General features: G+C 47.6%; 18 non-coding genes across 18 annotated transcripts; all 18 read right to left on the bottom strand.

The window, feature by feature from the left end:
- Nucleotides 1-637: 637 nt before the first annotated feature.
- Nucleotides 638-828, bottom strand: LOC142696896 (U2 spliceosomal RNA). The gene has a single exon (XR_012864743.1). It is a non-coding gene; the product is annotated as a U2 spliceosomal RNA (small nuclear RNA).
- A 1,263-nt stretch (nt 829-2,091) lies between these two features.
- LOC142696895 (U2 spliceosomal RNA) lies at nt 2,092-2,282 on the bottom strand. The gene has a single exon (XR_012864742.1). It is a non-coding gene; the product is annotated as a U2 spliceosomal RNA (small nuclear RNA).
- A 1,292-nt stretch (nt 2,283-3,574) lies between these two features.
- Nucleotides 3,575-3,765, bottom strand: LOC142696894 (U2 spliceosomal RNA). The gene has a single exon (XR_012864741.1). It is a non-coding gene; the product is annotated as a U2 spliceosomal RNA (small nuclear RNA).
- A 1,256-nt stretch (nt 3,766-5,021) lies between these two features.
- LOC142696893 (U2 spliceosomal RNA) lies at nt 5,022-5,212 on the bottom strand. Its single transcript, XR_012864740.1, has one exon. It is a non-coding gene; the product is annotated as a U2 spliceosomal RNA (small nuclear RNA).
- A 1,304-nt stretch (nt 5,213-6,516) lies between these two features.
- Nucleotides 6,517-6,708, bottom strand: LOC142696604 (U2 spliceosomal RNA). The gene has a single exon (XR_012864484.1). It is a non-coding gene; the product is annotated as a U2 spliceosomal RNA (small nuclear RNA).
- A 1,301-nt stretch (nt 6,709-8,009) lies between these two features.
- On the bottom strand, nt 8,010-8,199 carry LOC142696601 (U2 spliceosomal RNA). Its single transcript, XR_012864481.1, has one exon. It is a non-coding gene; the product is annotated as a U2 spliceosomal RNA (small nuclear RNA).
- A 1,305-nt stretch (nt 8,200-9,504) lies between these two features.
- On the bottom strand, nt 9,505-9,695 carry LOC142696582 (U2 spliceosomal RNA). Its single transcript, XR_012864464.1, has one exon. It is a non-coding gene; the product is annotated as a U2 spliceosomal RNA (small nuclear RNA).
- Nucleotides 9,696-10,994: 1,299 nt separating this feature from the next.
- On the bottom strand, nt 10,995-11,185 carry LOC142696892 (U2 spliceosomal RNA). The gene has a single exon (XR_012864739.1). It is a non-coding gene; the product is annotated as a U2 spliceosomal RNA (small nuclear RNA).
- Nucleotides 11,186-12,493: 1,308 nt separating this feature from the next.
- Nucleotides 12,494-12,684, bottom strand: LOC142696891 (U2 spliceosomal RNA). Its single transcript, XR_012864738.1, has one exon. It is a non-coding gene; the product is annotated as a U2 spliceosomal RNA (small nuclear RNA).
- Nucleotides 12,685-13,984: 1,300 nt separating this feature from the next.
- Nucleotides 13,985-14,175, bottom strand: LOC142696890 (U2 spliceosomal RNA). Its single transcript, XR_012864737.1, has one exon. It is a non-coding gene; the product is annotated as a U2 spliceosomal RNA (small nuclear RNA).
- Nucleotides 14,176-15,479: 1,304 nt separating this feature from the next.
- Nucleotides 15,480-15,670, bottom strand: LOC142696581 (U2 spliceosomal RNA). The gene has a single exon (XR_012864463.1). It is a non-coding gene; the product is annotated as a U2 spliceosomal RNA (small nuclear RNA).
- Nucleotides 15,671-16,970: 1,300 nt separating this feature from the next.
- On the bottom strand, nt 16,971-17,161 carry LOC142696889 (U2 spliceosomal RNA). Its single transcript, XR_012864736.1, has one exon. It is a non-coding gene; the product is annotated as a U2 spliceosomal RNA (small nuclear RNA).
- Nucleotides 17,162-18,430: 1,269 nt separating this feature from the next.
- On the bottom strand, nt 18,431-18,621 carry LOC142696887 (U2 spliceosomal RNA). The gene has a single exon (XR_012864734.1). It is a non-coding gene; the product is annotated as a U2 spliceosomal RNA (small nuclear RNA).
- Nucleotides 18,622-19,921: 1,300 nt separating this feature from the next.
- LOC142696885 (U2 spliceosomal RNA) lies at nt 19,922-20,112 on the bottom strand. Its single transcript, XR_012864733.1, has one exon. It is a non-coding gene; the product is annotated as a U2 spliceosomal RNA (small nuclear RNA).
- A 1,300-nt stretch (nt 20,113-21,412) lies between these two features.
- LOC142696884 (U2 spliceosomal RNA) lies at nt 21,413-21,603 on the bottom strand. Its single transcript, XR_012864732.1, has one exon. It is a non-coding gene; the product is annotated as a U2 spliceosomal RNA (small nuclear RNA).
- Nucleotides 21,604-22,906: 1,303 nt separating this feature from the next.
- On the bottom strand, nt 22,907-23,097 carry LOC142696579 (U2 spliceosomal RNA). Its single transcript, XR_012864461.1, has one exon. It is a non-coding gene; the product is annotated as a U2 spliceosomal RNA (small nuclear RNA).
- Nucleotides 23,098-24,385: 1,288 nt separating this feature from the next.
- On the bottom strand, nt 24,386-24,576 carry LOC142696883 (U2 spliceosomal RNA). Its single transcript, XR_012864731.1, has one exon. It is a non-coding gene; the product is annotated as a U2 spliceosomal RNA (small nuclear RNA).
- Nucleotides 24,577-25,861: 1,285 nt separating this feature from the next.
- Nucleotides 25,862-26,052, bottom strand: LOC142696882 (U2 spliceosomal RNA). The gene has a single exon (XR_012864730.1). It is a non-coding gene; the product is annotated as a U2 spliceosomal RNA (small nuclear RNA).
- Between the last annotated feature and the right edge of the window lie 1,021 nt (nt 26,053-27,073).

The raw sequence follows: 27,073 nt of genomic DNA, 5'->3' as shown, positions 1-27,073 counted from the left end.
ACAACTTCTCCTTGCTCCTACAACCTCCATCCTTGCACAGTTTGTTATTCTTCTAGGTAACATAGTAACAAATCCAAATTGCTGCTCTCTTTGTAGGCAAGCAAGGCTTTGTTGCAACTGCAATTCTTACTTCTTCTTGAAATGTAGGGACGACAGTACATTCCATCACATCCATCTAGTGTACACAGGTAGGTCCATTGTGGCGGGCAGGCGAGCGGGCGGGCTGCTTTATTGGCTGTTTGCTGTTCCCCTACTCCACTCCACTATTTGACTGTTGTGCTGCATCAATCAATCAATCAATCAATCAATCAATCAATCAATCAATCAATCAATCAATCAGTGGCTGGCTCAGGTGCAGCTCTTTAACTTACCTAAAAGGGAGGGCGGAGAGAAGACAAGGAAGGTGAATGAGGTGTTCCAATGTGAAATGCCGGAAACACAGAAACACAGACGACACACAACAAGAGGTGGCAATCTATTCATTAATTGCATTTAATCAATGAGCTCATTATCACTCATGCATTGTCCAACAGGTGTTGAAATAATGGGATTAAAAGGGGAGATCCCTTCAGAAAGACAGAAACAATAGCAAAGACAAAAAACACTTTTGGAATCTGCTTTTAGTCAACACATAAGGAAAGGGTGCACCGGTCCTGGAAATACTGCAATACCAGGTCAATGCGTGGAGTGGACAGAGCAAGCTCTATTTCCATCTCCCTGTTCTAAAAATCCATTTAATATATGGTCCCCAGATAGGGGACGTATCAGATATTAAACTGATAAGAACAGATACTACACTTGATCTTAGCCAAAAGGCCGAGAAGCGATAACCCGAACGGGCCGCGCGTTGCCCGAGCCTGCCCGATACTGCTGTTCAGCCCTTGCAGCGATTCAGCCTACTTCTAGGCAATTCCATGGGGCCCTGCAGGCTCACACACTCACAGCTACACGGGAGGTGAATAAAGGCCGGAGAGGAAGCCAGACAGGATTTGCTTCTTTTGCTTGCACCACAATGCAGTGCTGAAAGAGGAGGAATCTACATAAAAACGCCTTCCTGGCAACGCCCAAATGCCCTGCTGCCATGCAGATAAACACTGGCAGCGGCAGCAAGTGCATGCCCACAGCCACCCCTTGTTCCTTCACACCTTGTATCAGCTGTAATCCAGTCCAGTCCAGTGCTGCCTGCTGAGCAGCACTGACCAACACTGCCTGGGCCCAGGCTTTTATCTCTGAGGCCCCATTATGATGTCAGAAAGCTGGCTCTGGAATCCTGAGGGCTCCACTATGACACGTGCAAAGTTCCGTCTGGACTTTATATAAGACGGTGAGGCTCAGTCAGTCACTCAGTGTTGCCTGAGAGGGCAACACTGCAACAGCCGGCCGCCAGGCTGTCTGGAGGCCACAAGAGGGAGACAAGGGACTGCAAAATGGAAAATAGGCATCCACCAACTTTACAGACAACTTCTCCTTGCTCCTACAACCTCCATCCTTGCACAGTTTGTTATTCTTCTAGGTAACATAGTAACAAATCCAAATTGCTGCTCTCTTTGTAGGCAAGCAAGGCTTTGTTGCAACTGCAATTCTTACTTCTTCTTGAAATGTAGGGACGACAGTACATTCCATCACATCCATCTAGTGTACACAGGTAGGTCCATTGTGGCGGGCAGGCGAGCGGGCGGGCTGCTTTATTGGCTGTTTGCTGTTCCCCTACTCCACTCCACTATTTGACTGTTGTGCTGCAATCAATCAATCAATCAATCAATCAATCAATCAATCAATCAATCAATCAATCAGTGGCTGGCTCAGGTGCAGCTCTTTAACTTACCTAAAAGGGAGGGCGGAGAGAAGACAAGGAAGGTGAATGAGGTGTTCCAATGTGAAATGCCGGAAACACAGAAACACAGACGACACACAACAAGAGGTGGCAATCTATTCATTAATTGCATTTAATCAATGAGCTCATTATCACTCATGCATTGTCCAACAGGTGTTGAAATAATGGGATTAAAAGGGGAGATCCCTTCAGAAAGACAGAAACAATAGCAAAGACAAAAAACACTTTTGGAATCTGCTTTTAGTCAACACATAAGGAAAGGGTGCACCGGTCCTGGAAATACTGCAATACCAGGTCAATGCGTGGAGTGGACAGAGCAAGCTCTATTTCCATCTCCCTGTTCTAAAAATCCATTTAATATATGGTCCCCAGATAGGGGACGTATCAGATATTAAACTGATAAGAACAGATACTACACTTGATCTTAGCCAAAAGGCCGAGAAGCGATAACCCGAACGGGCCGCGCGTTGCCCGAGCCTGCCCGATACTGCTGTTCAGCCCTTGCAGCGATTCAGCCTACTTCTAGGCAATTCCATGGGGCCCTGCAGGCTCACACACTCACAGCTACACGGGAGGTGAATAAAGGCCGGAGAGGAAGCCAGACAGGATTTGCTTCTTTTGCTTGCACCACAATGCAGTGCTGAAAGAGGAGGAATCTACATAAAAACGCCTTCCTGGCAACGCCCAAATGCCCTGCTGCCATGCAGATAAACACTGGCAGCGGCAGCAAGTGCATGCCCACAGCCACCCCTTGTTCCTTCACACCTTGTATCAGCTGTAATCCAGTCCAGTCCAGTGCTGCCTGCTGAGCAGCACTGACCAACACTGCCTGGGCCCAGGCTTTTATCTCTGAGGCCCCATTATGATGTCAGAAAGCTGGCTCTGGAATCCTGAGGGCTCCACTATGACACGTGCAAAGTTCCGTCTGAACTTTATATAAGACGGTGAGGCTCAGTCAGTCACTCAGTGTTGCCTGAGAGGGCAACACTGCAACAGCCGGCCGCCAGGCTGTCTTTTTTTTGCACAGCTAGTTGCCTCCAGGAGGCCACAAGAGGGAGACAAGGGACTGCAAAATGGAAAATAGGCATCCACCAACTTTACAGACAACTTCTCCTTGCTCCTACAACCTCCATCCTTGCACAGTTTGTTATTCTTCTAGGTAACATAGTAACAAATCCAAATTGCTGCTCTCTTTGTAGGCAAGCAAGGCTTTGTTGCAACTGCAATTCTTACTTCTTCTTGAAATGTAGGGACGACAGTACATTCCATCACATCCATCTAGTGTACACAGGTAGGTCCATTGTGGCGGGCAGGCGAGCGGGCGGGCTGCTTTATTGGCTGTTTGCTGTTCCCCTACTCCACTCCACTATTTGACTGTTGTGCTGCATCAATCAATCAATCAATCAATCAATCAATCAATCAATCAATCAATCAATCAATCAGTGGCTGGCTCAGGTGCAGCTCTTTAACTTACCTAAAAGGGAGGGCGGAGAGAAGACAAGGAAGGTGAATGAGGTGTTCCAATGTGAAATGCCGGAAACACAGAAACACAGACGACACACAACAAGAGGTGGCAATCTATTCATTAATTGCATTTAATCAATGAGCTCATTATCACTCATGCATTGTCCAACAGGTGTTGAAATAATGGGATTAAAAGGGGAGATCCCTTCAGAAAGACAGAAACAATAGCAAAGACAAAAAACACTTTTGGAATCTGCTTTTAGTCAACACATAAGGAAAGGGTGCACCGGTCCTGGAAATACTGCAATACCAGGTCAATGCGTGGAGTGGACAGAGCAAGCTCTATTTCCATCTCCCTGTTCTAAAAATCCATTTAATATATGGTCCCCAGATAGGGGACGTATCAGATATTAAACTGATAAGAACAGATACTACACTTGATCTTAGCCAAAAGGCCGAGAAGCGATAACCCGAACGGGCCGCGCGTTGCCCGAGCCTGCCCGATACTGCTGTTCAGCCCTTGCAGCGATTCAGCCTACTTCTAGGCAATTCCATGGGGCCCTGCAGGCTCACACACTCACAGCTACACGGGAGGTGAATAAAGGCCGGAGAGGAAGCCAGACAGGATTTGCTTCTTTTGCTTGCACCACAATGCAGTGCTGAAAGAGGAGGAATCTACATAAAAACGCCTTCCTGGCAACGCCCAAATGCCCTGCTGCCATGCAGATAAACACTTGGCAGCGGCAGCAAGTGCATGCCCACAGCCACCCCTTGTTCCTTCACACCTTGTATCAGCTGTAATCCAGTCCAGTCCAGTGCTGCCTGCTGAGCAGCACTGACCAACACTGCCTGGGCCCAGGCTTTTATCTCTGAGGCCCCATTATGATGTCAGAAAGCTGGCTCTGGAATCCTGAGGGCTCCACTATGACACGTGCAAAGTTCCGTCTGAACTTTATATAAGACGGTGAGGCTCAGTCAGTCACTCAGTGTTGCCTGAGAGGGCAACACTGCAACAGCCGGCCGCCAGGCTGTCTTTTTTTTGCACAGCTAGTTGCCTCCAGGAGGCCACAAGAGGGAGACAAGGGACTGCAAAATGGAAAATAGGCATCCACCAACTTTACAGACAACTTCTCCTTGCTCCTACAACCTCCATCCTTGCACAGTTTGTTATTCTTCTAGGTAACATAGTAACAAATCCAAATTGCTGCTCTCTTTGTAGGCAAGCAAGGCTTTGTTGCAACTGCAATTCTTACTTTCACATCCATCTAGTGTACACAGGTAGGTCCATTGTGGCGGGCAGGCGAGCGGGCGGGCTGCTTTATTGGCTGTTTGCTGTTCCCCTACTCCACTCCACTATTTGACTGTTGTGCTGCATCAATCAATCAATCAATCAATCAATCAATCAATCAATCAATCAATCAATCAGTGGCTGGCTCAGGTGCAGCTCTTTAACTTACCTAAAAGGGAGGGCGGAGAGAAGACAAGGAAGGTGAATGAGGTGTTCCAATGTGAAATGCCGGAAACACAGAAACACAGACGACACACAACAAGAGGTGGCAATCTATTCATTAATTGCATTTAATCAATGAGCTCATTATCACTCATGCATTGTCCAACAGGTGTTGAAATAATGGGATTAAAAGGGGAGATCCCTTCAGAAAGACAGAAACAATAGCAAAGACAAAAAACACTTTTGGAATCTGCTTTTAGTCAACACATAAGGAAAGGGTGCACCGGTCCTGGAAATACTGCAATACCAGGTCAATGCGTGGAGTGGACAGAGCAAGCTCTATTTCCATCTCCCTGTTCTAAAAATCCATTTAATATATGGTCCCCAGATAGGGGACGTATCAGATATTAAACTGATAAGAACAGATACTACACTTGATCTTAGCCAAAAGGCCGAGAAGCGATAACCCGAACGGGCCGCGCGTTGCCCGAGCCTGCCCGATACTGCTGTTCAGCCCTTGCAGCGATTCAGCCTACTTCTAGGCAATTCCATGGGGCCCTGCAGGCTCACACACTCACAGCTACACGGGAGGTGACTAAAGGCCGGAGAGGAAGCCAGACAGGATTTGCTTCTTTTGCTTGCACCACAATGCAGTGCTGAAAGAGGAGGAATCTACATAAAAACGCCTTCCTGGCAACGCCCAAATGCCCTGCTGCCATGCAGATAAACACTGGCAGCGGCAGCAAGTGCATGCCCACAGCCACCCCTTGTTCCTTCACACCTTGTATCAGCTGTAATCCAGTCCAGTCCAGTGCTGCCTGCTGAGCAGCACTGACCAACACTGCCTGGGCCCAGGCTTTTATCTCTGAGGCCCCATTATGATGTCAGAAAGCTGGCTCTGGAATCCTGAGGGCTCCACTATGACACGTGCAAAGTTCCGTCTGAACTTTATATAAGACGGTGAGGCTCAGTCAGTCACTCAGTGTTGCCTGAGAGGGCAACACTGCAACAGCCGGCCGCCAGGCTGTCTTTTTTTTGCACAGCTAGTTGCCTCCAGGAGGCCACAAGAGGGAGACAAGGGACTGCAAAATGGAAAATAGGCATCCACCAACTTTACAGACAACTTCTCCTTGCTCCTACAACCTCCATCCTTGCACAGTTTGTTATTCTTCTAGGTAACATAGTAACAAATCCAAATTGCTGCTCTCTTTGTAGGCAAGCAAGGCTTTGTTGCAACTGCAATTCTTACTTCTTCTTGAAATGTAGGGACGACAGTACATTCCATCACATCCATCTAGTGTACACAGGTAGGTCCATTGTGGCGGGCAGGCGAGCGGGCGGGCTGCTTTATTGGCTGTTTGCTGTTCCCCTACTCCACTCCACTATTATGACTGTTGTGCTGCATCAATCAATCAATCAATCAATCAATCAATCAATCAATCAATCAATCAATCAATCAATCAATCAATCAGTGGCTGGCTCAGGTGCAGCTCTTTAACTACCTAAAAGGGAGGGCGGAGAGAAGACAAGGAAGGTGAATGAGGTGTTCCAATGTGAAATGCCGGAAACACAGAAACACAGACGACACACAACAAGAGGTGGCAATCTATTCATTAATTGCATTTAATCAATGAGCTCATTATCACTCATGCATTGTTCAACAGGTGTTGAAATAATGGGATTAAAAGGGGAGATCCCTTCAGAAAGACAGAAACAATAGCAAAGACAAAAAACACTTTTGGAATCTGCTTTTAGTCAACACATAAGGAAAGGGTGCACCGGTCCTGGAAATACTGCAATACCAGGTCAATGCGTGGAGTGGACAGAGCAAGCTCTATTTCCATCTCCCTGTTCTAAAAATCCATTTAATATATGGTCCCCAGATAGGGGACGTATCAGATATTAAAACTGATAAGAACAGATACTACACTTGATCTTAGCCAAAAGGCCGAGAAGCGATAACCCGAACGGGCCGCGCTTGCCCGAGCCTGCCCGATACTGTTGTTCAGCCCTTGCAGCGATTCAGCCTACTTCTAGGCAATTCCATGGGGCCCTGCAGGCTCACACACTCACAGCTACACGGGAGGTGAATAAAGGCCGGAGAGGAAGCAGACAGGATTTGCTTCTTTTGCTTGCACCACAATGCAGTGCTGAAAGAGAGGAATCTACATAAAAACGCCTTCCTGGCAACGCCCAAATGCCCTGCTGCCATGCAGATAAACACTGGCAGCGGCAGCAAGTGCATGCCCACAGCCACCCCTTGTTCCTTCACACCTTGTATCAGCTGTAATCCAGTCCAGTCCAGTGCTGCCTGCTGAGCAGCACTGACCAACACTGCCTGGGCCCAGGCTTTTATCTCTGAGGCCCCATTATGATGTCAGAAAGCTGGCTCTGGAATCCTGAGGGCTCCACTATGACACGTGCAAAGTTCCGTCTGAACTTTATATAAGACGGTGAGGCTCAGTCAGTCACTCAGTGTTGCCTGAGAGGGCAACACTGCAAACAGCCGGCCGCCAGGCTGTCTTTTTTTGCACAGCTAGTTGCCTCCAGGAGGCCACAAGAGGGAGACAAGGGACTGCAAAATGGAAAATAGGCATCCACCAACTTTACAGACAACTTCTCCTTGCTCCTACAACCTCCATCCTTGCACAGTTTGTTATTCTTCTAGGTAACATAGTAACAAATCCAAATTGCTGCTCTCTTTGTAGGCAAGCAAGGCTTTGTTGCAACTGCAATTCTTACTTCTTCTTGAAATGTAGGGACGACAGTACATTCCATCACATCCATCTAGTGTACACAGGTAGGTCCATTGTGGCGGGCAGGCGAGCGGGCGGGCTGCTTTATTGGCTGTTTGCTGTTCCCCCTACTCCACTCCACTATTTGACTGTTGTGCTGCATCATCAATCAATCAATCAATCAATCAATCAATCAATCAATCAATCAATCAATCAATCAATCAATCAGTGGCTGGCTCAGGTGCAGCTCTTTAACTTACCTAAAAGGGAGGGCGGAGAGAAGACAAGGAAGGTGAATGAGGTGTTCCAATGTGAAATGCCGGAAACACAGAAACACAGACGACACACAACAAGAGGTGGCAATCTATTCATTAATTGCATTTAATCAATGAGCTCATTATCACTCATGCATTGTCCAACAGGTGTTGAAATAATGGGATTAAAAGGGGAGATCCCTTCAGAAAGACAGAAACAATAGCAAAGACAAAAAACACTTTTGGAATCTGCTTTTAGTCAACACATAAGGAAAGGGTGCACCGGTCCTGGAAATACTGCAATACCAGGTCAATGCGTGGAGTGGACAGAGCAAGCTCTATTTCCATCTCCTGTTCTAAAAATCCATTTAATATATGGTCCCCAGATAGGGGACGTATCAGATATTAAACTGATAAGAACAGATACTACACTTGATCTTAGCCAAAAGGCCGAGAAGCGATAACCCGAACGGGCCGCGCGTTGCCCGAGCCTGCCCGATACTGCTGTTCAGCCCTTGCAGCGATTCAGCCTACTTCTAGGCAATTCCATGGGGGCCCTGCAGGCTCACACACTCACAGCTACACGGGAGGTGAATAAAGGCCGGAGAGGAAGCCAGACAGGATTTGCTTCTTTTGCTTGCACCACAATGCAGTGCTGAAAGAGGAGGAATCTACATAAAAACGCCTTCCTGGCAACGCCCAAATGCCCTGCTGCCATGCAGATAAACACTGGCAGCGGCAGCAAGTGCATGCCCACAGCCACCCCTTGTTCCTTCACACCTTGTATCAGCTGTAATCCAGTCCAGTCCAGTGCTGCCTGCTGAGCAGCACTGACCAACACTGCCTGGGCCCAGGCTTTTATCTCTGAGGCCCCATTATGATGTCAGAAAGCTGGCTCTGGAATCCTGAGGGCTCCACTATGACACGTGCAAAGTTCCGTCTGAACTTTATATAAGACGGTGAGGCTCAGTCAGTCACTCAGTGTTGCCTGAGAGGGCAACACTGCAACAGCCGGCCGCCAGGCTGTCTTTTTTTTGCACAGCTAGTTGCCTCCAGGAAGGCCACAAGAGGGAGACAAGGGACTGCAAAATGGAAAATAGGCATCCACCAACTTTACAGACAACTTCTCCTTGCTCCTACAACCTCCATCCTTGCACAGTTTGTTATTCTTCTAGGTAACATAGTAACAAATCCAAATTGCTGCTCTCTTTGTAGGCAAGCAAGGCTTTGTTGCAACTGCAATTCTTACTTCTTCTTGAAATGTAGGGACGACAGTACATTCCATCACATCCATCTAGTGTACACAGGTAGGTCCATTGTGGCGGGCAGGCGAGCGGGCGGGCTGCTTTATTGGCTGTTTGCTGTTCCCCTACTCCACTCCACTATTTGACTGTTGTGCTGCATCAATCAATCAATCAATCAATCAATCAATCAATCAATCAATCAATCAATCAATCAATCAATCAATCAGTGGCTGGCTCAGGTGCAGCTCTTTAACTTACCTAAAAGGGAGGGCGGAGAGAAGACAAGGAAGGTGAATGAGGTGTTCCAATGTGAAATGCCGGAAACACAGAAACACAGACGACACACAACAAGAGGTGGCAATCTATTCATTAATTGCATTTAATCAATGAGCTCATTATCACTCATGCATTGTCCAACAGGTGTTGAAATAATGGGATTAAAAGGGGAGATCCTTCAGAAAGACAGAAACAATAGCAAAGACAAAAAACACTTTTGGAATCTGCTTTTAGTCAACACATAAGGAAAGGGTGCTCCGGTCCTGGAAATACTGCAATACCAGGTCAATGCGTGGAGTGGACAGAGCAAGCTCTATTTCCATCTCCCTGTTCTAAAAATCCATTTAATATATGGTCCCCAGATAGGGGACGTATCAGATATTAAACTGATAAGAACAGATACTACACTTGATCTTAGCCAAAAGGCCGAGAAGCGATAACCCGAACGGGCCGCGCGTTGCCCGAGCCTGCCCGTACTGCTGTTCAGCCCTTGCAGCGATTCAGCCTACTTCTAGGCAATTCCATGGGGCCCTGCAGGCTCACACACTCACAGCTACACGGGAGGTGAATAAAGGCCGGAGAGGAAGCCAGACAGGATTTGCTTCTTTTGCTTGCACCACAATGCAGTGCTGAAAGAGGAGGAATCTACATAAAAACGCCTTCCTGGCAACGCCCAAATGCCCTGCTGCCATGCAGATAAACACTGGCAGCGGCAGCAAGTGCATGCCCACAGCCACCCCTTGTTCCTTCACACCTTGTATCAGCTGTAATCCAGTCCAGTCCAGTGCTGCCTGCTGAGCAGCACTGACCAACACTGCCTGGGCCCAGGCTTTTATCTCTGAGGCCCCATTATGATGTCAGAAAGCTGGCTCTGGAATCCTGAGGGCTCCACTATGACACGTGCAAAGTTCCGTCTGAACTTTATATAAGACGGTGAGGCTCAGTCAGTCACTCAGTGTTGCCTGAGAGGGCAACACTGCAACAGCCGGCCGCCAGGCTGTCTTTTTTTTGCACAGCTAGTTGCCTCCAGGAGGCCACAAGAGGGAGACAAGGGACTGCAAAATGGAAAATAGGCATCCACCAACTTTACAGACAACTTCTCCTTGCTCCTACAACCTCCATCCTTGCACAGTTTGTTATTCTTCTAGGTAACATAGTAACAAATCCAAATTGCTGCTCTCTTTGTAGGCAAGCAAGGCTTTGTTGCAACTGCAATTCTTACTTCTTCTTGAAATGTAGGGACGACAGTACATTCCATCACATCCATCTAGTGTACACAGGTAGGTCCATTGTGGCGGGCAGGCGAGCGGGCGGGCTGCTTTATTGGCTGTTTGCTGTTCCCCTACTCCACTCCACTATTTGACTGTTGTGCTGCATCAATCAATCAATCAATCAATCAATCAATCAATCAATCAATCAATCAATCAATCAATCAATCAGTGGCTGGCTCAGGTGCAGCTCTTTAACTTACCTAAAAGGGAGGGCGGAGAGAAGACAAGGAAGGTGAATGAGGTGTTCCAATGTGAAATGCCGGAAACACAGAAACACAGACGACACACAACAAGAGGTGGCAATCTATTCATTAATTGCATTTAATCAATGAGCTCATTATCACTCATGCATTGTCCAACAGGTGTTGAAATAATGGGATTAAAAGGGGAGATCCCTTCAGAAAGACAGAAACAATAGCAAAGACAAAAAACACTTTTGGAATCTGCTTTTAGTCAACACATAAGGAAAGGGTGCACCGGTCCTGGAAATACTGCAATACCAGGTCAATGCGTGGAGTGGACAGAGCAAGCTCTATTTCCATCTCCCTGTTCTAAAAATCCATTTAATATATGGTCCCCAGATAGGGGACGTATCAGATATTAAACTGATAAGAACAGATACTACACTTGATCTTAGCCAAAAGGCCGAGAAGCGATAACCCGAACGGGCCGCGCGTTGCCCGAGCCTGCCCGATACTGCTGTTCAGCCCTTGCAGCGATTCAGCCTACTTCTAGGCAATTCCATGGGGCCCTGCAGGCTCACACACTCACAGCTACACGGGAGGTGAATAAAGGCCGGAGAGGAAGCCAGACAGGATTTGCTTCTTTTGCTTGCACCACAATGCAGTGCTGAAAGAGGAGGAATCTACATAAAAACGCCTTCCTGGCAACGCCCAAATGCCCTGCTGCCATGCAGATAAACACTGGCAGCGGCAGCAAGTGCATGCCCACAGCCACCCCTTGTTCCTTCACACCTTGTATCAGCTGTAATCCAGTCCAGTCCAGTGCTGCCTGCTGAGCAGCACTGACCAACACTGCCTGGGCCCAGGCTTTTATCTCTGAGGCCCCATTATGATGTCAGAAAGCTGGCTCTGGAATCCTGAGGGCTCCACTATGACACGTGCAAAGTTCCGTCTGAACTTTATATAAGACGGTGAGGCTCAGTCAGTCACTCAGTGTTGCCTGAGAGGGCAACACTGCAACAGCCGGCCGCCAGGCTGTCTTTTTTTTGCACAGCTAGTTGCCTCCAGGAGGCCACAAGAGGGAGACAAGGGACTGCAAAATGGAAAATAGGCATCCACCAACTTTACAGACAACTTCTCCTTGCTCCTACAACCTCCATCCTTGCACAGTTTGTTATTCTTCTAGGTAACATAGTAACAAATCCAAATTGCTGCTCTCTTTGTAGGCAAGCAAGGCTTTGTTGCAACTGCAATTCTTACTTCTTCTTGAAATGTAGGGACGACAGTACATTCCATCACATCCATCTAGTGTACACAGGTAGGTCCATTGTGGCGGGCAGGCGAGCGGGCGGGCTGCTTTATTGGCTGTTTGCTGTTCCCCTACTCCACTCCACTATTTGACTGTTGTGCTGCATCAATCAATCAATCAATCAATCAATCAATCAATCAATCAATCAATCAATCAATCAATCAATCAATCAATCAGTGGCTGGCTCAGGTGCAGCTCTTTAACTTACCTAAAAGGGAGGGCGGAGAGAAGACAAGGAAGGTGAATGAGGTGTTCCAATGTGAAATGCCGGAAACACAGAAACACAGACGACACACAACAAGAGGTGGCAATCTATTCATTAATTGCATTTAATCAATGAGCTCATTATCACTCATGCATTGTCCAACAGGTGTTGAAATAATGGGATTAAAAGGGGAGATCCCTTCAGAAAGACAGAAACAATAGCAAAGACAAAAAACACTTTTGGAATCTGCTTTTAGTCAACACATAAGGAAAGGGTGCACCGGTCCTGGAAATACTGCAATACCAGGTCAATGCGTGGAGTGGACAGAGCAAGCTCTATTTCCATCTCCCTGTTCTAAAAATCCATTTAATATATGGTCCCCAGATAGGGGACGTATCAGATATTAAACTGATAAGAACAGATACTACACTTGATCTTAGCCAAAAGGCCGAGAAGCGATAACCCGAACGGGCCGCGCGTTGCCCGAGCCTGCCCGATACTGCTGTTCAGCCCTTGCAGCGATTCAGCCTACTTCTAGGCAATTCCATGGGGCCCTGCAGGCTCACACACTCACAGCTACACGGGAGGTGAATAAAGGCCGGAGAGGAAGCCAGACAGGATTTGCTTCTTTTGCTTGCACCACAATGCAGTGCTGAAAGAGGAGGAATCTACATAAAAACGCCTTCCTGGCAACGCCCAAATGCCCTGCTGCCATGCAGATAAACACTGGCAGCGGCAGCAAGTGCATGCCCACAGCCACCCCTTGTTCCTTCACACCTTGTATCAGCTGTAATCCAGTCCAGTCCAGTGCTGCCTGCTGAGCAGCACTGACCAACACTGCCTGGGCCCAGGCTTTTATCTCTGAGGCCCCATTATGATGTCAGAAAGCTGGCTCTGGAATCCTGAGGGCTCCACTATGACACGTGCAAAGTTCCGTCTGAACTTTATATAAGACGGTGAGGCTCAGTCAGTCACTCAGTGTTGCCTGAGAGGGCAACACTGCAACAGCCGGCCGCCAGGCTGTCTTTTTTTTGCACAGCTAGTTGCCTCCAGGAGGCCACAAGAGGGAGACAAGGGACTGCAAAATGGAAAATAGGCATCCACCAACTTTACAGACAACTTCTCCTTGCTCCTACAACCTCCATCCTTGCACAGTTTGTTATTCTTCTAGGTAACATAGTAACAAATCCAAATTGCTGCTCTCTTTGTAGGCAAGCAAGGCTTTGTTGCAACTGCAATTCTTACTTCTTCTTGAAATGTAGGGACGACAGTACATTCCATCACATCCATCTAGTGTACACAGGTAGGTCCATTGTGGCGGGCAGGCGAGCGGGCGGGCTGCTTTATTGGCTGTTTGCTGTTCCCCTACTCCACTCCACTATTTGACTGTTGTGCTGCATCAATCAATCAATCAATCAATCAATCAATCAATCAATCAATCAATCAATCAATCAATCAATCAGTGGCTGGCTCAGGTGCAGCTCTTTAACTTACCTAAAAGGGAGGGCGGAGAGAAGACAAGGAAGGTGAATGAGGTGTTCCAATGTGAAATGCCGGAAACACAGAAACACAGACGACACACAACAAGAGGTGGCAATCTATTCATTAATTGCATTTAATCAATGAGCTCATTATCACTCATGCATTGTCCAACAGGTGTTGAAATAATGGGATTAAAAGGGGAGATCCCTTCAGAAAGACAGAAACAATAGCAAAGACAAAAAACACTTTTGGAATCTGCTTTTAGTCAACACATAAGGAAAGGGTGCACCGGTCCTGGAAATACTGCAATACCAGGTCAATGCGTGGAGTGGACAGAGCAAGCTCTATTTCCATCTCCCTGTTCTAAAAATCCATTTAATATATGGTCCCCAGATAGGGGACGTATCAGATATTAAACTGATAAGAACAGATACTACACTTGATCTTAGCCAAAAGGCCGAGAAGCGATAACCCGAACGGGCCGCGCGTTGCCCGAGCCTGCCCGATACTGCTGTTCAGCCCTTGCAGCGATTCAGCCTACTTCTAGGCAATTCCATGGGGCCCTGCAGGCTCACACACTCACAGCTACACGGGAGGTGAATAAAGGCCGGAGAGGAAGCCAGACAGGATTTGCTTCTTTTGCTTGCACCACAATGCAGTGCTGAAAGAGGAGGAATCTACATAAAAACGCCTTCCTGGCAACGCCCAAATGCCCTGCTGCCATGCAGATAAACACTGGCAGCGGCAGCAAGTGCATGCCCACAGCCACCCCTTGTTCCTTCACACCTTGTATCAGCTGTAATCCAGTCCAGTCCAGTGCTGCCTGCTGAGCAGCACTGACCAACACTGCCTGGGCCCAGGCTTTTATCTCTGAGGCCCCATTATGATGTCAGAAAGCTGGCTCTGGAATCCTGAGGGCTCCACTATGACACGTGCAAAGTTCCGTCTGAACTTTATATAAGACGGTGAGGCTCAGTCAGTCACTCAGTGTTGCCTGAGAGGGCAACACTGCAACAGCCGGCCGCCAGGCTGTCTTTTTTTTGCACAGCTAGTTGCCTCCAGGAGGCCACAAGAGGGAGACAAGGGACTGCAAAATGGAAAATAGGCATCCACCAACTTTACAGACAACTTCTCCTTGCTCCTACAACCTCCATCCTTGCACAGTTTGTTATTCTTCTAGGTAACATAGTAACAAATCCAAATTGCTGCTCTCTTTGTAGGCAAGCAAGGCTTTGTTGCAACTGCAATTCTTACTTCTTCTTGAAATGTAGGGACGACAGTACATTCCATCACATCCATCTAGTGTACACAGGTAGGTCCATTGTGGCGGGCAGGCGAGCGGGCGGGCTGCTTTATTGGCTGTTTGCTGTTCCCCTACTCCACTGTTCCCCTACTCCACTCCACTATTTGACTGTTGTGCTGCATCAATCAATCAATCAATCAATCAATCAATCAATCAATCAATCAATCAATCAGTGGCTGGCTCAGGTGCAGCTCTTTAACTTACCTAAAAGGGAGGGCGGAGAGAAGACAAGGAAGGTGAATGAGGTGTTCCAATGTGAAATGCCGGAAACACAGAAACACAGACGACACACAACAAGAGGTGGCAATCTATTCATTAATTGCATTTAATCAATGAGCTCATTATCACTCATGCATTGTCCAACAGGTGTTGAAATAATGGGATTAAAAGGGGAGATCCCTTCAGAAAGACAGAAACAATAGCAAAGACAAAAAACACTTTTGGAATCTGCTTTTAGTCAACACATAAGGAAAGGGTGCTCCGGTCCTGGAAATACTGCAATACCAGGTCAATGCGTGGAGTGGACAGAGCAAGCTCTATTTCCATCTCCCTGTTCTAAAAATCCATTTAATATATGGTCCCCAGATAGGGGACGTATCAGATATTAAACTGATAAGAACAGATACTACACTTGATCTTAGCCAAAAGGCCGAGAAGCGATAACCCGAACGGGCCGCGCGTTGCCCGAGCCTGCCCGATACTGCTGTTCAGCCCTTGCAGCGATTCAGCCTACTTCTAGGCAATTCCATGGGGCCCTGCAGGCTCACACACTCACAGCTACACGGGAGGTGAATAAAGGCCGGAGAGGAAGCCAGACAGGATTTGCTTCTTTTGCTTGCACCACAATGCAGTGCTGAAAGAGGAGGAATCTACATAAAAACGCCTTCCTGGCAACGCCCAAATGCCCTGCTGCCATGCAGATAAACACTGGCAGCGGCAGCAAGTGCATGCCCACAGCCACCCCTTGTTCCTTCACACCTTGTATCAGCTGTAATCCAGTCCAGTCCAGTGCTGCCTGCTGAGCAGCACTGACCAACACTGCCTGGGCCCAGGCTTTTATCTCTGAGGCCCCATTATGATGTCAGAAAGCTGGCTCTGGAATCCTGAGGGCTCCACTATGACACGTGCAAAGTTCCGTCTGAACTTTATATAAGACGGTGAGGCTCAGTCAGTCACTCAGTGTTGCCTGAGAGGGCAACACTGCAACAGCCGGCCGCCAGGCTGTCTTTTTTTTGCACAGCTAGTTGCCTCCAGGAGGCCACAAGAGGGAGACAAGGGACTGCAAAATGGAAAATAGGCATCCACCAACTTTACAGACAACTTCTCCTTGCTCCTACAACCTCCATCCTTGCACAGTTTGTTATTCTTCTAGGTAACATAGTAACAAATCCAAATTGCTGCTCTCTTTGTAGGCAAGCAAGGCTTTGTTGCAACTGCAATTCTTACTTCTTCTTGAAATGTAGGGACGACAGTACATTCCATCACATCCATCTAGTGTACACAGGTAGGTCCATTGTGGCGGGCAGGCGAGCGGGCGGGCTGCTTTATTGGCTGTTTGCTGTTCCCCTACTCCACTCCACTATTTGACTGTTGTGCTGCATCAATCAATCAATCAATCAATCAATCAATCAATCAATCAATCAATCAATCAATCAATCAATCAGTGGCTGGCTCAGGTGCAGCTCTTTAACTTACCTAAAAGGGAGGGCGGAGAGAAGACAAGGAAGGTGAATGAGGTGTTCCAATGTGAAATGCCGGAAACACAGAAACACAGACGACACACAACAAGAGGTGGCAATCTATTCATTAATTGCATTTAATCAATGAGCTCATTATCACTCATGCATTGTCCAACAGGTGTTGAAATAATGGGATTAAAAGGGGAGATCCCTTCAGAAAGACAGAAACAATAGCAAAGACAAAAAACACTTTTGGAATCTGCTTTTAGTCAACACATAAGGAAAGGGTGCACCGGTCCTGGAAATACTGCAATACCAGGTCAATGCGTGGAGTGGACAGAGCAAGCTCTATTTCCATCTCCCTGTTCTAAAAATCCATTTAATATATGGTCCCCAGATAGGGGACGTATCAGATATTAAACTGATAAGAACAGATACTACACTTGATCTTAGCCAAAAGGCCGAGAAGCGATAACCCGAACGGGCCGCGCGTTGCCCGAGCCTGCCCGATACTGCTGTTCAGCCCTTGCAGCGATTCAGCCTACTTCTAGGCAATTCCATGGGGCCCTGCAGGCTCACACACTCACAGCTACACGGGAGGTGAATAAAGGCCGGAGAGGAAGCCAGACAGGATTTGCTTCTTTTGCTTGCACCACAATGCAGTGCTGAAAGAGGAGGAATCTACATAAAAACGCCTTCCTGGCAACGCCCAAATGCCCTGCTGCCATGCAGATAAACACTGGCAGCGGCAGCAAGTGCATGCCCACAGCCACCCCTTGTTCCTTCACACCTTGTATCAGCTGTAATCCAGTCCAGTCCAGTGCTGCCTGCTGAGCAGCACTGACCAACACTGCCTGGGCCCAGGCTTTTATCTCTGAGGCCCCATTATGATGGGCTCCACTATGACACGTGCAAAGTTCCGTCTGAACTTTATATAAGACGGTGAGGCTCAGTCAGTCACTCAGTGTTGCCTGAGAGGGCAACACTGCAACAGCCGGCCGCCAGGCTGTCTTTTTTTTGCACAGCTAGTTGCCTCCAGGAGGCCACAAGAGGGAGACAAGGGACTGCAAAATGGAAAATAGGCATCCACCAACTTTACAGACAACTTCTCCTTGCTCCTACAACCTCCATCCTTGCACAGTTTGTTATTCTTCTAGGTAACATAGTAACAAATCCAAATTGCTGCTCTCTTTGTAGGCAAGCAAGGCTTTGTTGCAACTGCAATTCTTACTTCTTCTTGAAATGTAGGGACGACAGTACATTCCATCACATCCATCTAGTGTACACAGGTAGGTCCATTGTGGCGGGCAGGCGAGCGGGCGGGCTGCTTTATTGGCTGTTTGCTGTTCCCCTACTCCACTCCACTATTTGACTGTTGTGCTGCATCAATCAATCAATCAATCAATCAATCAATCAATCAATCAATCAATCAATCAATCAATCAGTGGCTGGCTCAGGTGCAGCTCTTTAACTTACCTAAAAGGGAGGGCGGAGAGAAGACAAGGAAGGTGAATGAGGTGTTCCAATGTGAAATGCCGGAAACACAGAAACACAGACGACACACAACAAGAGGTGGCAATCTATTCATTAATTGCATTTAATCAATGAGCTCATTATCACTCATGCATTGTCCAACAGGTGTTGAAATAATGGGATTAAAAGGGGAGATCCCTTCAGAAAGACAGAAACAATAGCAAAGACAAAAAACACTTTTGGAATCTGCTTTTAGTCAACACATAAGGAAAGGGTGCACCGGTCCTGGAAATACTGCAATACCAGGTCAATGCGTGGAGTGGACAGAGCAAGCTCTATTTCCATCTCCCTGTTCTAAAAATCCATTTAATATATGGTCCCCAGATAGGGGACGTATCAGATATTAAACTGATAAGAACAGATACTACACTTGATCTTAGCCAAAAGGCCGAGAAGCGATAACCCGAACGGGCCGCGCGTTGCCCGAGCCTGCCCGATACTGCTGTTCAGCCCTTGCAGCGATTCAGCCTACTTCTAGGCAATTCCATGGGGCCCTGCAGGCTCACACACTCACAGCTACACGGGAGGTGAATAAAGGCCGGAGAGGAAGCCAGACAGGATTTGCTTCTTTTGCTTGCACCACAATGCAGTGCTGAAAGAGGAGGAATCTACATAAAAACGCCTTCCTGGCAACGCCCAAATGCCCTGCTGCCATGCAGATAAACACTGGCAGCGGCAGCAAGTGCATGCCCACAGCCACCCCTTGTTCCTTCACACCTTGTATCAGCTGTAATCCAGTCCAGTCCAGTGCTGCCTGCTGAGCAGCACTGACCAACACTGCCTGGGCCCAGGCTTTTATCTCTGAGGCCCCATTATGATGTCAGAAAGCTGGCTCTGGAATCCTGAGGGCTCCACTATGACACGTGCAAAGTTCCGTCTGAACTTTATATAAGACGGTGAGGCTCAGTCAGTCACTCAGTGTTGCCTGAGAGGGCAACACTGCAACAGCCGGCCGCCAGGCTGTCTTTTTTTTGCACAGCTAGTTGCCTCCAGGAGGCCACAAGAGGGAGACAAGGGACTGCAAAATGGAAAATAGGCATCCACCAACTTTACAGACAACTTCTCCTTGCTCCTACAACCTCCATCCTTGCACAGTTTGTTATTCTTCTAGGTAACATAGTAACAAATCCAAATTGCTGCTCTCTTTGTAGGCAAGCAAGGCTTTGTTGCAACTGCAATTCTTACTTCTTCTTGAAATGTAGGGACGACAGTACATTCCATCACATCCATCTAGTGTACACAGGTAGGTCCATTGTGGCGGGCAGGCGAGCGGGCGGGCTGCTTTATTGGCTGTTTGCTGTTCCCCTACTCCACTCCACTATTTGACTGTTGTGCTGCATCAATCAATCAATCAATCAATCAATCAATCAATCAATCAATCAATCAATCAATCAATCAATCAGTGGCTGGCTCAGGTGCAGCTCTTTAACTTACCTAAAAGGGAGGGCGGAGAGAAGACAAGGAAGGTGAATGAGGTGTTCCAATGTGAAATGCCGGAAACACAGAAACACAGACGACACACAACAAGAGGTGGCAATCTATTCATTAATTGCATTTAATCAATGAGCTCATTATCACTCATGCATTGTCCAACAGGTGTTGAAATAATGGGATTAAAAGGGGAGATCCCTTCAGAAAGACAGAAACAATAGCAAAGACAAAAAACACTTTTGGAATCTGCTTTTAGTCAACACATAAGGAAAGGGTGCACCGGTCCTGGAAATACTGCAATACCAGGTCAATGCGTGGAGTGGACAGAGCAAGCTCTATTTCCATCTCCCTGTTCTAAAAATCCATTTAATATATGGTCCCCAGATAGGGGACGTATCAGATATTAAACTGATAAGAACAGATACTACACTTGATCTTAGCCAAAAGGCCGAGAAGCGATAACCCGAACGGGCCGCGCGTTGCCCGAGCCTGCCCGATACTGCTGTTCAGCCCTTGCAGCGATTCAGCCTACTTCTAGGCAATTCCATGGGGCCCTGCAGGCTCACACACTCACAGCTACACGGGAGGTGAATAAAGGCCGGAGAGGAAGCCAGACAGGATTTGCTTCTTTTGCTTGCACCACAATGCAGTGCTGAAAGAGGAGGAATCTACATAAAAACGCCTTCCTGGCAACGCCCAAATGCCCTGCTGCCATGCAGATAAACACTGGCAGCGGCAGCAAGTGCATGCCCACAGCCACCCCTTGTTCCTTCACACCTTGTATCAGCTGTAATCCAGTCCAGTCCAGTGCTGCCTGCTGAGCAGCACTGACCAACACTGCCTGGGCCCAGGCTTTTATCTCTGAGGCCCCATTATGATGTCAGAAAGCTGGCTCTGGAATCCTGAGGGCTCCACTATGACACGTGCAAAGTTCCGTCTGAACTTTATATAAGACGGTGAGGCTCAGTCAGTCACTCAGTGTTGCCTGAGAGGGCAACACTGCAACAGCCGGCCGCCAGGCTGTCTTTTTTTTGCACAGCTAGTTGCCTCCAGGAGGCCACAAGAGGGAGACAAGGGACTGCAAAATGGAAAATAGGCATCCACCAACTTTACAGACAACTTCTCCTTGCTCCTACAACCTCCATCCTTGCACAGTTTGTTATTCTTCTAGGTAACATAGTAACAAATCCAAATTGCTGCTCTCTTTGTAGGCAAGCAAGGCTTTGTTGCAACTGCAATTCTTACTTCTTCTTGAAATGTAGGGACGACAGTACATTCCATCACATCCATCTAGTGTACACAGGTAGGTCCATTGTGGCGGGCAGGCGAGCGGGCGGGCTGCTTTATTGGCTGTTTGCTGTTCCCCTACTCCACTCCACTATTTGACTGTTGTGCTGCATCAATCAATCAATCAATCAATCAATCAATCAATCAATCAATCAATCAATCAATCAATCAATCAGTGGCTGGCTCAGGTGCAGCTCTTTAACTTACCTAAAAGGGAGGGCGGAGAGAAGACAAGGAAGGTGAATGAGGTGTTCCAATGTGAAATGCCGGAAACACAGAAACACAGACGACACACAACAAGAGGTGGCAATCTATTCATTAATTGCATTTAATCAATGAGCTCATTATCACTCATGCATTGTCCAACAGGTGTTGAAATAATGGGATTAAAAGGGGAGATCCCTTCAGAAAGACAGAAACAATAGCAAAGACAAAAAACACTTTTGGAATCTGCTTTTAGTCAACACATAAGGAAAGGGTGCACCGGTCCTGGAAATACTGCAATACCAGGTCAATGCGTGGAGTGGACAGAGCAAGCTCTATTTCCATCTCCCTGTTCTAAAAATCCATTTAATATATGGTCCCCAGATAGGGGACGTATCAGATATTAAACTGATAAGAACAGATACTACACTTGATCTTAGCCAAAAGGCCGAGAAGCGATAACCCGAACGGGCCGCGCGTTGCCCGAGCCTGCCCGATACTGCTGTTCAGCCCTTGCAGCGATTCAGCCTACTTCTAGGCAATTCCATGGGGCCCTGCAGGCTCACACACTCACAGCTACACGGGAGGTGAATAAAGGCCGGAGAGGAAGCCAGACAGGATTTGCTTCTTTTGCTTGCACCACAATGCAGTGCTGAAAGAGGAGGAATCTACATAAAAACGCCTTCCTGGCAACGCCCAAATGCCCTGCTGCCATGCAGATAAACACTGGCAGCGGCAGCAAGTGCATGCCCACAGCCACCCCTTGTTCCTTCACACCTTGTATCAGCTGTAATCCAGTCCAGTCCAGTGCTGCCTGCTGAGCAGCACTGACCAACACTGCCTGGGCCCAGGCTTTTATCTCTGAGGCCCCATTATGATGTCAGAAAGCTGGCTCTGGAATCCTGAGGGCTCCACTATGACACGTGCAAAGTTCCGTCTGAACTTTATATAAGACGGTGAGGCTCAGTCAGTCACTCAGTGTTGCCTGAGAGGGCAACACTGCAACAGCCGGCCGCCAGGCTGTCTTTTTTTTGCACAGCTAGTTGCCTCCAGGAGGCCACAAGAGGGAGACAAGGGACTGCAAAATGGAAAATAGGCATCCACCAACTTTACAGACAACTTCTCCTTGCTCCTACAACCTCCATCCTTGCACAGTTTGTTATTCTTCTAGGTAACATAGTAACAAATCCAAATTGCTGCTCTCTTTGTAGGCAAGCAAGGCTTTGTTGCAACTGCAATTCTTACTTCTTCTTGAAATGTAGGGACGACAGTACATTCCATCACATCCATCTAGTGTACACAGGTAGGTCCATTGTGGCGGGCAGGCGAGCGGGCGGGCTGCTTTATTGGCTGTTTGCTGTTCCCCTACTCCACTATTTGACTGTTGTGCTGCATCAATCAATCAATCAATCAATCAATCAATCAATCAATCAATCAATCAATCAATCAATCAATCAATCAATCAGTGGCTGGCTCAGGTGCAGCTCTTTAACTTACCTAAAAGGGAGGGCGGAGAGAAGACAAGGAAGGTGAATGAGGTGTTCCAATGTGAAATGCCGGAAACACAGAAACACAGACGACACACAACAAGAGGTGGCAATCTATTCATTAATTGCATTTAATCAATGAGCTCATTATCACTCATGCATTGTCCAACAGGTGTTGAAATAATGGGATTAAAAGGGGAGATCCCTTCAGAAAGACAGAAACAATAGCAAAGACAAAAAACACTTTTGGAATCTGCTTTTAGTCAACACATAAGGAAAGGGTGCTCCGGTCCTGGAAATACTGCAATACCAGGTCAATGCGTGGAGTGGACAGAGCAAGCTCTATTTCCATCTCCCTGTTCTAAAAATCCATTTAATATATGGTCCCCAGATAGGGGACGTATCAGATATTAAACTGATAAGAACAGATACTACACTTGATCTTAGCCAAAAGGCCGAGAAGCGATAACCCGAACGGGCCGCGCGTTGCCCGAGCCTGCCCGATACTGCTGTTCAGCCCTTGCAGCGATTCAGCCTACTTCTAGGCAATTCCATGGGGCCCTGCAGGCTCACACACTCACAGCTACACGGGAGGTGAATAAAGGCCGGAGAGGAAGCCAGACAGGATTTGCTTCTTTTGCTTGCACCACAATGCAGTGCTGAAAGAGGAGGAATCTACATAAAAACGCCTTCCTGGCAACGCCCAAATGCCCTGCTGCCATGCAGATAAACACTGGCAGCGGCAGCAAGTGCATGCCCACAGCCACCCCTTGTTCCTTCACACCTTGTATCAGCTGTAATCCAGTCCAGTCCAGTGCTGCCTGCTGAGCAGCACTGACCAACACTGCCTGGGCCCAGGCTTTTATCTCTGAGGCCCCATTATGATGTCAGAAAGCTGGCTCTGGAATCCTGAGGGCTCCACTATGACACGTGCAAAGTTCCGTCTGAACTTTATATAAGACGGTGAGGCTCAGTCAGTCACTCAGTGTTGCCTGAGAGGGCAACACTGCAACAGCCGGCCGCCAGGCTGTCTTTTTTTTGCACAGCTAGTTGCCTCCAGGAGGCCACAAGAGGGAGACAAGGGACTGCAAAATGGAAAATAGGCATCCACCAACTTTACAGACAACTTCTCCTTGCTCCTACAACCTCCATCCTTGCACAGTTTGTTATTCTTCTAGGTAACATAGTAACAAATCCAAATTGCTGCTCTCTTTGTAGGCAAGCAAGGCTTTGTTGCAACTGCAATTCTTACTTCTTCTTGAAATGTAGGGACGACAGTACATTCCATCACATCCATCTAGTGTACACAGGTAGGTCCATTGTGGCGGGCAGGCGAGCGGGCGGGCTGCTTTATTGGCTGTTTGCTGTTCCCCTACTCCACTCCACTATTTGACTGTTGTGCTGCATCAATCAATCAATCAATCAATCAATCAATCAATCAATCAATCAATCAATCAGTGGCTGGCTCAGGTGCAGCTCTTTAACTTACCTAAAAGGGAGGGCGGAGAGAAGACAAGGAAGGTGAATGAGGTGTTCCAATGTGAAATGCCGGAAACACAGAAACACAGACGACACACAACAAGAGGTGGCAATCTATTCATTAATTGCATTTAATCAATGAGCTCATTATCACTCATGCATTGTCCAACAGGTGTTGAAATAATGGGATTAAAAGGGGAGATCCCTTCAGAAAGACAGAAACAATAGCAAAGACAAAAAACACTTTTGGAATCTGCTTTTAGTCAACACATAAGGAAAGGGTGCACCGGTCCTGGAAATACTGCAATACCAGGTCAATGCGTGGAGTGGACAGAGCAAGCTCTATTTCCATCTCCCTGTTCTAAAAATCCATTTAATATATGGTCCCCAGATAGGGGACGTATCAGATATTAAACTGATAAGAACAGATACTACACTTGATCTTAGCCAAAAGGCCGAGAAGCGATAACCCGAACGGGCCGCGCGTTGCCCGAGCCTGCCCGATACTGCTGTTCAGCCCTTGCAGCGATTCAGCCTACTTCTAGGCAATTCCATGGGGCCCTGCAGGCTCACACACTCACAGCTACACGGGAGGTGAATAAAGGCCGGAGAGGAAGCCAGACAGGATTTGCTTCTTTTGCTTGCACCACAATGCAGTGCTGAAAGAGGAGGAATCTACATAAAAACGCCTTCCTGGCAACGCCCAAATGCCCTGCTGCCATGCAGATAAACACTGGCAGCGGCAGCAAGTGCATGCCCACAGCCACCCCTTGTTCCTTCACACCTTGTATCAGCTGTAATCCAGTCCAGTCCAGTGCTGCCTGCTGAGCAGCACTGACCAACACTGCCTGGGCCCAGGCTTTTATCTCTGAGGCCCCATTATGATGTCAGAAAGCTGGCTCTGGAATCCTGAGGGCTCCACTATGACACGTGCAAAGTTCCGTCTGAACTTTATATAAGACGGTGAGGCTCAGTCAGTCACTCAGTGTTGCCTGAGAGGGCAACACTGCAACAGCCGGCCGCCAGGCTGTCTTTTTTTTGCACAGCTAGTTGCCTCCAGGAGGCCACAAGAGGGAGACAAGGGACTGCAAAATGGAAAATAGGCATCCACCAACTTTACAGACAACTTCTCCTTGCTCCTACAACCTCCATCCTTGCACAGTTTGTTATTCTTCTAGGTAACATAGTAACAAATCCAAATTGCTGCTCTCTTTGTAGGCAAGCAAGGCTTTGTTGCAACTGCAATTCTTACTTCTTCTTGAAATGTAGGGACGACAGTACATTCCATCACATCCATCTAGTGTACACAGGTAGGTCCATTGTGGCGGGCAGGCGAGCGGGCGGGCTGCTTTATTGGCTGTTTGCTGTTCCCCTACTCCACTCCACTATTTGACTGTTGTGCTGCAATCAATCAATCAATCAATCAATCAATCAATCAATCAATCAATCAATCAGTGGCTGGCTCAGGTGCAGCTCTTTAACTTACCTAAAAGGGAGGGCGGAGAGAAGACAAGGAAGGTGAATGAGGTGTTCCAATGTGAAATGCCGGAAACACAGAAACACAGACGACACACAACAAGAGGTGGCAATCTATTCATTAATTGCATTTAATCAATGAGCTCATTATCACTCATGCATTGTCCAACAGGTGTTGAAATAATGGGATTAAAAGGGGAGATCCCTTCAGAAAGACAGAAACAATAGCAAAGACAAAAAACACTTTTGGAATCTGCTTTTAGTCAACACATAAGGAAAGGGTGCACCGGTCCTGGAAATACTGCAATACCAGGTCAATGCGTGGAGTGGACAGAGCAAGCTCTATTTCCATCTCCCTGTTCTAAAAATCCATTTAATATATGGTCCCCAGATAGGGGACGTATCAGATATTAAACTGATAAGAACAGATACTACACTTGATCTTAGCCAAAAGGCCGAGAAGCGATAACCCGAACGGGCCGCGCGTTGCCCGAGCCTGCCCGATACTGCTGTTCAGCCCTTGCAGCGATTCAGCCTACTTCTAGGCAATTCCATGGGGCCCTGCAGGCTCACACACTCACAGCTACACGGGAGGTGAATAAAGGCCGGAGAGGAAGCCAGACAGGATTTGCTTCTTTTGCTTGCACCACAATGCAGTGCTGAAAGAGGAGGAATCTACATAAAAACGCCTTCCTGGCAACGCCCAAATGCCCTGCTGCCATGCAGATAAACACTGGCAGCGGCAGCAAGTGCATGCCCACAGCCACCCCTTGTTCCTTCACACCTTGTATCAGCTGTAATCCAGTCCAGTCCAGTGCTGCCTGCTGAGCAGCACTGACCAACACTGCCTGGGCCCAGGCTTTTATCTCTGAGTCTCTGAGGCCCCATTATGATGTCAGAAAGCTGGCTCTGGAATCCTGAGGGCTCCACTATGACACGTGCAAAGTTCCGTCTGAACTTTATATAAGACGGTGAGGCTCAGTCAGTCACTCAGTGTTGCCTGAGAGGGCAACACTGCAACAGCCGGCCGCCAGGCTGTCTTTTTTTTGCACAGCTAGTTGCCTCCAGGAGGCCACAAGAGGGAGACAAGGGACTGCAAAATGGAAAATAGGCATCCACCAACTTTACAGACAACTTCTCCTTGCTCCTACAACCTCCATCCTTGCACAGTTTGTTATTCTTCTAGGTAACATAGTAACAAATCCAAATTGCTGCTCTCTTTGTAGGCAAGCAAGGCTTTGTTGCAACTGCAATTCTTACTTCTTCTTGAAATGTAGGGACGACAGTACATTCCATCACATCCATCTAGTGTACACAGGTAGGTCCATTGTGGCGGGCAGGCGAGCGGGCGGGCTGCTTTATTGGCTGTTTGCTGTTCCCCTACTCCACTCCACTATTTGACTGTTGTGCTGCATCAATCAATCAATCAATCAATCAATCAATCAATCAATCAATCAATCAATCAATCAGTGGCTGGCTCAGGTGCAG

Source organism: Rhinoderma darwinii (genome assembly GCF_050947455.1).
Source record: "Rhinoderma darwinii isolate aRhiDar2 chromosome 5 unlocalized genomic scaffold, aRhiDar2.hap1 SUPER_5_unloc_7, whole genome shotgun sequence".
NCBI classification, from domain to species: Eukaryota; Metazoa; Chordata; class Amphibia; order Anura; family Rhinodermatidae; genus Rhinoderma; species Rhinoderma darwinii.
The sequence above is the reverse complement of the archived record's forward strand: the minus strand, read 5'-3'. Positions and strand labels throughout refer to the sequence as shown.